General features: G+C 56.0%; 1 protein-coding gene across 1 annotated transcript in view; it reads left to right on the forward strand.

Annotated features, from left to right (window-relative positions):
- Nucleotides 1-12,756, forward strand: part of fbn2b (fibrillin 2b) — a 563,973-nt gene that overhangs the window by 320,968 nt on the left and 230,249 nt on the right. The gene's annotated exons all lie outside the window — the stretch shown is intronic.

The raw sequence follows: 12,756 nt of genomic DNA on the forward strand, positions 1-12,756 counted from the left end.
GACTCACAGTCTCACTGACCGAGCCGACTGATTCACAGTCTCACTGACCGAGCCGGCTGACTCACCGTCTCACTGACCGAGCCGACTGATTCAGTCTCACTGACCAAGCCGACTGATTCAGTCTCACTGACCAAGCCGACTGATTCAGCCTCACTGACCGAGCCAACTGACTCACAGTCTCACTGACCGAGCCGACTGACTCACTGTCTCACTGACCGAGCCGACTGACTCACAGTCTCACTGACCGAGCCGACTGACTCACAGTCTCACTTTGCGAGCCGACTGACTCACAGTCTCACTGACCGAGCCGACTGACTCACAGTCTCACTGACCGAGCCGACTGACTCACTGTCACACTGACCGAGCCGACTGACTCACAGTCTCACTGACCGAGCCGACTGATTCACAGTCTCACTGACCGAGCCGACTGACTCACCGTCTCACTGACCGAGCCGACTGACTCACCGTCTCACTGACCGAGCCGACTGACTCACCGTCTCACTGACCGAGCCGACTGACTCACCGTCTCACTGACCGAGCCGACTGACTCACCGTCTCACTGACCGAGCCGACTGATACACAGTCTCACTGACCGAGCCTACAGACTCACAGTCTCACTGACCAAGACGACTGATACACAGTATCTCTGACCGAGCTGACTGATTCACAGCCTCACTGACCGAGCCGACTGACACACAGTCTCACTGACCGAGCCGACTGACTCACAGACTCACTGACCGAGCCGACTGACTCACAGTCTCACTAACCGAGCCGACTGACTCACAGTCTCACTGACCGAGCCGACTGACTCACCGTCTCACTGACCGAGCCGACTGACTCAGCGTCTCACTGACCGAGCCGACTGACACACAGTCTCACTGACCGAGCCTATAGACTCACAGTCTCACTGACCAAGATGACTGATACACAGTCTCACTGACTGAGCCGACTGATTCACAGTCTCACTGACCGAGCCGACTGACATAGTCACACTGACCGAGCCGACTGACTCACAGTCTCACTGACCGAGCCGACTGATTCACAGTCTCACTGACCGAGCCGACTGACTCACATTCTCACTGACCGAGCCGACTGACTCACCGTCTCACTGACCGAGCCGACTGACTCACCGTCTCACTGACAGAGCCGACTGACTCACCGTCTCACTGACCGAGCCGACTGATACACAGTCTCACTGACCGAGCCGACTGACTCACCGTCTCACTGACCGAGCCGACTGACACACAGTCTCACTGACCGAGCCTACAGACTCACAGTCTCACTGACAAACACGACTGATACACAGTCTCACTGACCGAGCCGACTGATTCACAGTCTCACTGACCGAGCCGACTGATTCACAGTCTCACTGACCGAACTGACTGACTCACAGTCTCACTGACCGAGATGACTGATTCACAGTCTCACTGACCGAGCTGACTGATTCACAGTCTCACTGACCGAGCCTACTGACGCACAGTCTCACTGACCGAGCTGACTGACTTAGTCTCACTGACCGAGCCGACTGATTCAGTCTCACTGACCGAGCCGACTGACTCACAGTCTCACTGACCGAACCGACTGACTCACATTCTCACTGACCGAGCCGACTGACTCACAGTCTCACTGACTGAGCCAGCCGACTCACAGTCTCACTTTGCGAGCCGACTGACTCACAGTCTCACTGAACGAACCGACTGACTCACAGTCTCACTTTGCGAGCCGACTGACTCACAGCCTCACTGACCGAGCTGACTGATTCACACTCTCACAGACCGAGCCTACTGACACACAGTCTCACTGACCGAACCGACTGACTCACAGTCTCACTGACCGAGCCAACTGATTGACAGTCTCACTGACCGAGCCAACTGATTGACAGTCTCACTGACCAAGCCGACTGATTCAGTCTCACTGACCAACCCGACTGATTCAGCCTCACTGACCGAGCCAACTGACTCACAGTCTCACTGACCGAGCCGACTGACTCACAGTCTCACTGACCGAGCCGACTGACTCACAGTCTCACTGACCGAGCCGACTGACTCACAGTCTCACTTTGCGAGCCGACTGACTCACAGTCTCACTTTGCGAGCCGACTGACTCACCGTCTCACTGACCGAGCCTACTGATTCACCGTCTCACTGACCGTTCCGACTGACTCACCGTCTCACTGACCGAGCTGACTGACACACAGTCTCACTGACCGAGCCGACTGACTCACCGTCTCACTGACCGAGCCGACTGACTCACCGTCTCACTGACCGAGCCGACTGATTCACAGTCTCACTGATCGAGCCGACTGACTCACCATCTCACTGACCGAGCCGACTGATTCATCTCACTGACCGAGCCGACAGACTCACAGTCTCACTGACTGAGCCGACAGACTCACAGTCTCACTGACAGAGCCGACTGATTCAGTCTCATTGACCGGGCCGACAGACTCACAGACTCACTGACCGAGCCGACTGATTCACAGTCCCACTGACCGAACCGACTGACTCACAGTCTCACTGACCGAGCCAACTGATTGACAGTCTCACTGACCAAGCCGACTGATTCAGTCTCACTGACCAAGCCGACTGATTCAGCCTCACTGACCGAGCCAACTGACTCACAGACTCACTGACCGAGCCGAATGACTCACAGTCTCACTGACCGAGCCGACTGACTCACTGTCTCACTGACCGAGCCGACTGACTCACCGTCTCACTGAACGAGCCGACTGACTCACCGTCTCACTGACCGAGCCGACTGATTCACAGTCTCACTGACCGAGCCGACTGACTCACAGTCTCACTTTGCGAGCCGACTGACTCACAGTCTCACTTTGCGAGCCGACTGACATACAGTCTCACTTTGCGAGCCGACTGACTCACCGTCTCACTGACCGAGCCGACTGACTCACAGTCTCACTGACCGAGCCTACTGATTCACAGTCTCACTGACCGAGCCGACTGACTCATAGTCACACTGACCGAGCCTACTGATTCACAGTCTCACTGACCGAGCCGACTGACTCATAGTCACACTGACCGAGCCGACTGACTCACAGTCTCACTTTGCGAGCCGACTGACTCACAGTCTCACTTTGCGAGCCGACTGACTCACAGTCTCACTGACCGAGCCGACTGATTCAGCCTCACTGACCGAGCCAACTGACTCACAGACTCACTGACCGAGCCGAATGACTCACAGTCTCACTGACTGAGCCGACTGACTCACACTCTCACTTTGCGAGCCGACTGACTCACAGTCTCACTTTGCGAGCCGACTGACACACAGTCTCACTTTGCGAGCCGACTGACTCACCGTCTCACTGACCGAGCCGACTGACTCACAGTCTCACTGACCGAGCCTACTGATTCAAAGTCTCACTGACCGAGCCGACTGACTCATAGTCACACTGACCGAGCCGACTGACTCACAGTCTCACTTTGCGAGCCGACTGACTCACAGTCTCACTTTGCGAGCCGACTGACTCACAGTCTCACTTTGCGAGCCGACTGACTCACCGTCTCACTGACCGAGCCGACTGACTCACCGTCTCACTGACCGAGCCGACTGACTCACCGTCTCACTGACCGAGCCGACTGATTCACAGTCTCACTGACCGAGCCGACTGACTCACCGTCTCACTGACCGAGCCGACTGATTCATCTCACTGACCGAGCCGACAGACTCACAGTCTCACTGACTGAGCCGACAGACTCACAGTCTCACTGACAAAGCCGACTGATTCAGTCTCATTGACCGAGCCGACTGATTCAGTCTCACTGACCAAGCCGACTGATTCAGCCTCACTGACCGAGCCAACTGACTCACAGACTCACTGACCGAGCCGAATGACTCACAGTCTCACTGACCGAGCCGACTGACTCACAGTCTCACTTTGCGAGCCGACTGACTCACAGTCTCACTTTGCGAGACGACTGACTCACATTCTCACTGACCGAGCCGACTGACTCACTGTCTCACTGACCGAGCCGACTGACTCACCGTCTCACTGACCGAGCCGACTGATTCACAGTCTCACTGACCGAGCCGACTGACTCACCGTCTTAATGACCGAGCCGACTGATACACAGTCTCACTGACCGAGCCGACAGACTCACAGTCTCACTGACCAAGACGACTGATACACAGTATCTCTGACCGAGCCGACTGATTCACAGCCTCACTGACCGAGCCGACTGACACACAGTCTCACTGACCGAGCCGACTGACTCACAGTCTCACTGACCAAGCCGACTGACTCACAGTCTCACTGACCGAGCCGACTGACTCACAGTCTCACTGACCGAGCCGACTGACTCACCGTCTCACTGACCGAGCCGACTGACTCACCGTCTCACAGACCGAGCCGACTGACACACAGTCTCACTGACCGAGCCTATAGACTCACAGTCTCACTGACCAAGATGACTGATACACAGTCTCACTGACTGAGCCGACTGATTCACAGTCTCACTGACCGAGCCGACTGACTCATAGTCACACTGACCGAGCCGACTGACTCACAGTCTCACTGACCGAGCCGACTGACTCACATTCTCACTGACCGAGCCGACTGACTCACCGTCTCACTGACCGAGCCGACTGACTCACCGTCTCACTGACCAAGCCGACTGATACACAGTCTCACTGACCGAGCCGACTGACTCACCGTCTCACTGACCGAGCCGACTAACACACAGTCTCGCTGACCGAGCCTACAGACTCGCAGTCTCACTGACAAAGACGACTGATACACAGTCTCACTGACCGAGCCGACTGATTCACAATCTCACTGACCGAGCCGACTGATTCACAGTCTCACTGACCGAACTGACTGACTCACAGTCTCACTGACCGAGACGACTGATTCACAGTCTCACTGACCGAGCGGACTGATTCACAGTCTCACTGACCGAGCCTACTGACACACAGTCTCACTGACCGAGCTGACTGATTTAGTCTCACTGACCGAGCCGACTGATTCAGTCTCACTGACCGAGCCGACTGACTCACAGTCTCACCGACCGAACCGACTGACTCACAGTCTCACTGACCGAGCCGACTGACTCACAGTCTCACTGACTGAGCCAGCCGACTCACAGTCTCACTTTGCGAGCCGACTGACTCACAGTCTCACTGAACGAGCCGACTGACTCACAGTCTCACTTTGCGAGCCGACTGACTCACAGCCTCACTGACCGAGCTGACTGATTCACAATCTCACAGACCGAGCCTACTGACACACAGTCTCACTGACCGAGCTGACAGACTCACAGTCTCACTGACCGAACCGACTGACTCACAGTCTCACTGACCAAGCCAACTGATTGACAGTCTCACTGACCAAGCCGACTGATTCAGTCTCACTGACCAAACCGACTGATTCAGCCTCACTGACCGAGCCAACTGACTCACAGTCTCACTGACCGAGCCGACTGACTCACAGTCTCACTGACCGAGCCGACTGACTCACAGTCTCACTGACCGAGCCGACTGACTCACAGTCTCACTTTGCGAGCCGACTGACTCACAGTCTCACTTTGCGAGCCGACTGACTCACCTTCTCACTGACCGAGCCTACTGATTCACAGTCTCACTGACCGAGCCGACTGACTCACTGTCACACTGACCGAGCCGACTGACTCACAGTCTCACTGACCGAGCCGACTGATTCACAGTCTCACTGACCGAGCCGACTGACTCACCGTCTCACTGACCGAGCCGACTGACACACAGTCTCACTGACCGAGCCGACTGACTCACAGTCTCACTAACCAAGCCGACTGACTCACAGTCTCACTGACCGAGCCGACTGACTCACAGTCTCACTGACCGAGCCGACTGACTCACCGTCTCACTGACCGAGCCGACTGACTCACCGTCTCACTGACCGAGCCGACTGACACACAGTCTCACTGACCGAGCCTATAGACTCACAGTCTCACTGACCAAGATGACTGATACACAGTCTCACTGACTGAGCCGACTGATTCACAGTCTCACTGACCGAGCCGACTGACTCATAGTCACACTGACCGAGCCGACTGACTCACAGTCTCACTGACCGAGCCGACTGATTCACAGTCTCACTGACCGAGCCGACTGACTCACATTCTCACTGACCGAGCCGACTGACTCACCGTCTCACTGACCGAGCCGACTGACTCACCGTCTCACTGACCAAGCCGACTGATACACAGTCTCACTGAACGAGCCGACTGACTCACCGTCTCACTGACCGAGCCGACTGACACACAGTCTCGCTGACCGAGCCTACAGACTCGCAGTCTCACTGACAAAGACGACTGATACACAGTCTCACTGACCGAGCCGACTGATTCACAATCTCACTGACCGAGCCGACTGATTCACAGTCTCACTGACCGAACTGACTGACTCACAGTCTCACTGACCGAGACGACTGATTCACAGTCTCACTGACCGAGCGGACTGATTCACAGTCTCACTGACCGAGCCTACTGACGCACAGTCTCACTGACCGAGCTGACTGATTTAGTCTCACTGACCGAGCCGACTGATTCAGTCTCACTGACCGAGCCGACTGACTCACAGTCTCACTGACCGAACCGACTGACTCACAGTCTCACTGACCGAGCCGACTGACTCACAGTCTCACTGACTGAGCCAGCCGACTCACAGTCTCACTTTGCGAGCCAACTGACTCACAGTCTCACTGAACGAGCCGACTGACTCACAGTCTCACTTTGCGAGCCGACTGACTCACAGCCTCACTGACCGAGCTGACTGATTCACAATCTCACAGACCGAGCCTACTGACACACAGTCTCACTGACCGAGCTGACAGACTCACAGTCTCACTGACCGAACCGACTGACTCACAGTCTCACTGACCAAGCCAACTGATTGACAGTCTCACTGACCAAGCCGACTGATTCAGTCTCACTGACCAAACCGACTGATTCAGCCTCACTGACCGAGCCAACTGACTCACAGTCTCACTGACCGAGCCGACTGACTCACAGTCTCACTGACCGAGCCGACTGACTCACAGTCTCACTGACCGAGCCGACTGACTCACAGTCTCACTTTGCGAGCCGACTGACTCACAGTCTCACTTTGCGAGCCGACTGACTCACCTTCTCACTGACCGAGCCTACTGATTCACAGTCTCACTGACCGAGCCAACTGACTCACTGTCACACTGACCGAGCCGACTGATTCACAGTCTCACTGACCGAGCCGACTGATTCACAGTCTCACTGACCGAGCCGACTGACTCACCGTCTCACTGACCGAGCCGACTGACTCACCGTCTCACTGACCGAGCCGACTGACTCACCGTCTCACTGACCGAGCCGACTGATTCACCGTCTCACTGACCGAGCCGACTGACTCACCGTCTCACTGACCGAGCCGACTGATACACAATCTCACAGACCGAGCCGACTGACACACAGTCTCACTGACCGAGCCGACAGACTCACAGTCTCACTGACCGAACCGACTGACTCACAGTCTCACTGACCGAGCCAACTGACTCACCGTCTCACTGACCGAGCCGACTGATTCATCTCACTGACCGAGCCGACAGACTCACAGTCTCACTGACTGAGCCGACAGACTCACAGTTTCACTGACAGAGCCGACTGATTCAGTCTCATTGACCGAGCCGACAGACTCACAGACTCACTGACCGAGCCGACTGATTCACAGTCCCACTGACCGAGCCGACTGACTCACAGTCTCACTGACCGAGCCAACTGATTGACAGTCTCACTGACCAAGCCGACTGATTCAGTCTCACTGACCAAGCCGACTGATTCAGCCTCACTGACCGAGCCAACTGACTCACAGACTCACTGACCGAGCCGAATGACTCACAGTCTCACTGACCGAGCCGACTGACTCACAGTCTCACTTTGCGAGCCGACTGACTCACAGTCTCACTTTGCGAGCCGACTGACACACAGTCTCACTGACCGAGCCTACTGATTCACAGTCTCACTGACCGAGCCGACTGACTCATAGTCACACCGACCGAGCCGACTGACTCACAGTCTCACTGACCGAGCCGACTGATTCACAGTCTCACTGACCGAGCCGACTGACTCACCGTCTCACTGACCGAGCCGACTGACTCACCGTCTCACTGACCGAGCCGACTGACTCACCGTCTCACTGACCGAGCCGACTGACTCACCGTCTCACTGACCGAGCCGACTGACACACAGTCTCACTGACCGAGCCTACAAACTCACAGTCTCACTGATCAAGACGACTGCTACACAGTCTCTCTGACCGAGCCAACTGATTCACAGCCTCACTGACCGAGCCGACAGACGCACAGTCTCACTGACCGAGCCTACAGACTCACAGTCTCACTGACCGAGTTGACTGACTCACAGTCTCACTGACCGAGCCGACTGATTCACAGTCTCACTGACCGAGCCGACTGACTCACAGTCTCACTGACCAAGCCGACTGACTCACAGTCTCACTGACCGAACCGACTGACTCACAGTCTCACTGACCGAGCCGACTGATTCACAGTCTCACTGACCGAGCCGACTGACTCACCGTCACACTGACCGAGCCGACTGACTCACAGTCTCACTGACCGAGCCGACTGATTCACAGTCTCACTGACCGAGCCGACTGACTCACCGTCTCACTGACCGAGCCGACTGACACACAGTCTCACTGACCGAGCCGACTGACTCACCGTCTCACTGACCGAGCCGACTGACTCACCGTCTCACTGACCGAGCCGACTGACACACAGTCTCACTGACCGAGCCTATAGACTCACAGTCTCACTGACCAAGATGACTGATACACAGTCTCACTGACTGAGCCGACTGATTCACAGTCTCACTGACCGAGCCGACTGACTCATAGTCACACTGACCGAGCCGACTGACTCACAGTCTCACTGACCGAGCCGACTGATTCACAGTCTCACTGACCGAGCCGACTGACTCACATTCTCACTGACCGAGCCGACTGACTCACCGTCTCACTGACCGAGCCGACTGACTCACCGTCTCACTGACCAAGCCGACTGATACACAGTCTCACTGACCGAGCCGACTGACTCACCGTCTCACTGACCGAGCCGACTGACACACAGTCTCGCTGACCGAGCCTACAGACTCGCAGTCTCACTGACAAAGACGACTGATACACAGTCTCACTGACCGAGCCGACTGATTCACAATCTCACTGACCGAGCCGACTGATTCACAGTCTCACTGACCGAACTGACTGACTCACAGTCTCACTGACCGAGACGACTGATTCACAGTCTCACTGACCGAGCGGACTGATTCACAGTCTCACTGACCGAGCCTACTGACGCACAGTCTCACTGACCGAGCTGACTGATTTAGTCTCACTGACCGAGCCGACTGATTCAGTCTCACTGACCGAGCCGACTGACTCACAGTCTCACTGACCGAACCGACTGACTCACAGTCTCACTGACCGAGCCGACTGACTCACAGTCTCACTGACTGAGCCAGCCGACTCACAGTCTCACTTTGCGAGCCAACTGACTCACAGTCTCACTGAACGAGCCGACTGACTCACAGTCTCACTTTGCGAGCCGACTGACTCACAGCCTCACTGACCGAGCTGACTGATTCACAATCTCACAGACCGAGCCTACTGACACACAGTCTCACTGACCGAGCTGACAGACTCACAGTCTCACTGACCGAACCGACTGACTCACAGTCTCACTGACCAAGCCAACTGATTGACAGTCTCACTGACCAAGCCGACTGATTCAGTCTCACTGACCAAACCGACTGATTCAGCCTCACTGACCGAGCCAACTGACTCACAGTCTCACTGACCGAGCCGACTGACTCACAGTCTCACTGACCGAGCCGACTGACTCACAGTCTCACTGACCGAGCCGACTGACTCACAGTCTCACTTTGCGAGCCGACTGACTCACAGTCTCACTTTGCGAGCCGACTGACTCACCTTCTCACTGACCGAGCCTACTGATTCACAGTCTCACTGACCGAGCCAACTGACTCACTGTCACACTGACCGAGCCGACTGATTCACAGTCTCACTGACCGAGCCGACTGATTCACAGTCTCACTGACCGAGCCGACTGACTCACCGTCTCACTGACCGAGCCGACTGACTCACCGTCTCACTGACCGAGCCGACTGACTCACCGTCTCACTGACCGAGCCGACTGATTCACCGTCTCACTGACCGAGCCGACTGACTCACCGTCTCACTGACCGAGCCGACTGATACACAATCTCACAGACCGAGCCGACTGACACACAGTCTCACTGACCGAGCCGACAGACTCACAGTCTCACTGACCGAACCGACTGACTCACAGTCTCACTGACCGAGCCAACTGACTCACCGTCTCACTGACCGAGCCGACTGATTCATCTCACTGACCGAGCCGACAGACTCACAGTCTCACTGACTGAGCCGACAGACTCACAGTTTCACTGACAGAGCCGACTGATTCAGTCTCATTGACCGAGCCGACAGACTCACAGACTCACTGACCGAGCCGACTGATTCACAGTCCCACTGACCGAGCCGACTGACTCACAGTCTCACTGACCGAGCCAACTGATTGACAGTCTCACTGACCAAGCCGACTGATTCAGTCTCACTGACCAAGCCGACTGATTCAGCCTCACTGACCGAGCCAACTGACTCACAGACTCACTGACCGAGCCGAATGACTCACAGTCTCACTGACCGAGCCGACTGACTCACAGTCTCACTTTGCGAGCCGACTGACTCACAGTCTCACTTTGCGAGCCGACTGACACACAGTCTCACTGACCGAGCCTACTGATTCACAGTCTCACTGACCGAGCCGACTGACTCATAGTCACACCGACCGAGCCGACTGACTCACAGTCTCACTGACCGAGCCGACTGATTCACAGTCTCACTGACCGAGCCGACTGACTCACCGTCTCACTGACCGAGCCGACTGACTCACTGTCTCACTGACCGAGCCGACTGACTCACCGTCTCACTGACCGAGCCGACTGACTCACCGTCTCACTGACCGAGCCGACTGACTCACCGTCTCACTGACCGAGCCGACTGACACACAGTCTCACTGACCGAGCCTACAAACTCACAGTCTCACTGATCAAGACGACTGCTACACAGTCTCTCTGACCGAGCCAACTGATTCACAGCCTCACTGACCGAGCCGACAGACGCACAGTCTCACTGACCGAGCCTACAGACTCACAGTCTCACTGACCGAGTTGACTGACTCACAGTCTCACTGACCGAGCCGACTGATTCACAGTCTCACTGACCGAGCCGACTGACTCACAGTCTCACTGACCAAGCCGACTGACTCACAGTCTCACTGACCGAACCGACTGACTCACAGTCTCACTGACCGAGCCGACTGATTCACAGTCTCACTGACCGAGCCGACTGACTCAGTCTCACTGACCGAGCTGACTGACTCACCGTCTCACTGATCGAGCCTACTGACTCACCGTCTCACTGACCGGGCCGACTGACTCACAGTCTCACTTTGCGAGCTGACTGACTCACAGTCTCACTTTGCGAGCCAACTCACTCACAGTCTCACTTTGCGAGCTGACTGACTCACAGTCTCACTTTGTGAGCCAACTCACTCACAGTCTCACTTTGCGAGCTGACTGACTCACAGTCTCACTGACCGAGCCGACTGACTCACAGCCTCACTGACCGAGCCGACTGACTCACAGCCTCACTGACCGAGCCGACTGACTCACAGTCTCACTGACCGAGCCGACTGACTCACAGTCTCACTTTGCGAGCCGACTGACTCACAGTCTCACTTTGCGAGCCGACTGACTCACAGACTCACTGACCGAGCTGACTGATTCACAATCTCACAGACCGAGCCGACTGACTCACAGTCTCACTGAAGGAGCCGACTGACTCACAGTCTCACTGCCGGAGCCGACTGACTCACAGTCACAGTGACCGAGCCGACTGACTCACAGTCTCACTGACCGAGCCGACTGATTCACAGTCTCACTGACCGAGCCGACTGATTCACAGCCTCACTGACCAAGCCGACAGACTCACAATCTCACTGACCGAGCCGACAGACTCACAGTCTCACTGACCGAGCCGACTGACTTAGTCTCACTGACCGAGCCGACTGACTCACAGTCTCTCTTTGCGAGCCGACTGACTCACAGTCTCACTTTGTGAGCCGACTGACTCACAGCCTCACTGACCGAGCTGACTGATTCACAATCTCACAGACCGAGCCGACTGACTCACAGTCTCACTGACGGAGCCGACTGACTCACAGTCACAGTGACCGAGCCGACTGACTCACAGTCTCACTGACCGAGCCGACTGACTCACAGTCTCACTGACCGAGCCGACTGATTCACAGTCTCACTGACCGAGCCGACTGACTCACCGTCTCACTGACCGAGCCGACTGATTCAGTGTCACTGACCAAGCCAACTGACTCACATTCTCACTGACCGAACCGATAGTCTCACAATCTCACTGACCGAACCGACAGACTCACAGTCTCACTGACCGAGCCGACAGACTCACAGTCTCACTGACCGAGCCGACTGATTCAGTCTCATTGACCGAGCCAACAGACTCACTGACCGAGCCGACTGATTCACAGTCTCACTGACTGAGCCGACTGATTCACAGTCTCACTGACCGAACCAACTGACTCACAGTCTCACTGACCGAGCCAACTGATTGACAGTCTCACTGACCAAGCCGACTGAT

The sequence above is a fragment of the Pristiophorus japonicus genome, chromosome 18, assembly GCF_044704955.1.
Source record: "Pristiophorus japonicus isolate sPriJap1 chromosome 18, sPriJap1.hap1, whole genome shotgun sequence".
NCBI classification, from domain to species: domain Eukaryota; kingdom Metazoa; phylum Chordata; class Chondrichthyes; family Pristiophoridae; genus Pristiophorus; species Pristiophorus japonicus.